We start from the raw sequence: 892 nt of genomic DNA on the forward strand, positions 1-892 counted from the left end.
TGGTCCCCTTACCTTCGGAAGGATAACATTGCAATAGAGGGAGTGCAACGAAGGTTCACCAGACTTGTTCCCGGGATGGCAGGACTGTCCTATGAAGAGAGATTGGGGAAACTGGGCCTGTATTCTCGAGAGTTTCAAAGAATGAGCGGTGATCTCATTGAAACTTACAAAGTATTTAAAGGGATAGACAGGGTAGATGAAGTGTTTCCTCCGGTTGAGGAGTCTAGAACCAGGGGACACAATTTCAACAGAAGGGGAAAGGCACTTCGGACAGAGACGAGGAGAAATCTCTTTACTCAGAGGGTTGTGAATCTTTGGAATTCTCTTCCCCAGAGAGCTGTGGAAGCTCAGTCATTGAGTATGTTTAAAGCAGAGATTGACAGATTTCTAAATACAAATGACATAGGGGATATGGAGATAGTGTGGGAAAAAGACATTGAAGTGGATGATCAGTCATCATCATATTGAATGGTGGGGTGGTCTCGACGGGCTGAATGGCCTACTCCTGCTTCTATATTCCTATCAGTCTGCTAACTTCATATGCATGCTGTCATTGTCCCTTTTATTACATGGGCTTCAGTTTTACTGGCAGTCTAGTCTGTGACATCATCAAGAATGTTTTCAATAAGTTAAATAAGGAGAAATTGTTTCCAGTGGCAAAAGGGTCAGTAACCAGAGGATGTATTTATCAGGTGATTGAGAAAAGAACCTGAGGCGAAATGAGGAATGATTTTTTATACAGTGATGTGTTGTGATCTGAAATGCACTGTCTGATCAGAACTTGAAAGCAGGTTCAGTAGTAACTTTGAAAAGCAATTGGGATAAATACTGGAAGGAAAAATGTAAGGATTACAGGAAAAAGCTGAGCAGCAGGACTAATTGGATAGCACAA

This window comes from Heterodontus francisci, unplaced genomic scaffold (assembly GCF_036365525.1).
Source record: "Heterodontus francisci isolate sHetFra1 unplaced genomic scaffold, sHetFra1.hap1 HAP1_SCAFFOLD_430, whole genome shotgun sequence".
Lineage (NCBI taxonomy): Eukaryota > Metazoa > Chordata > Chondrichthyes > Heterodontiformes > Heterodontidae > Heterodontus > Heterodontus francisci.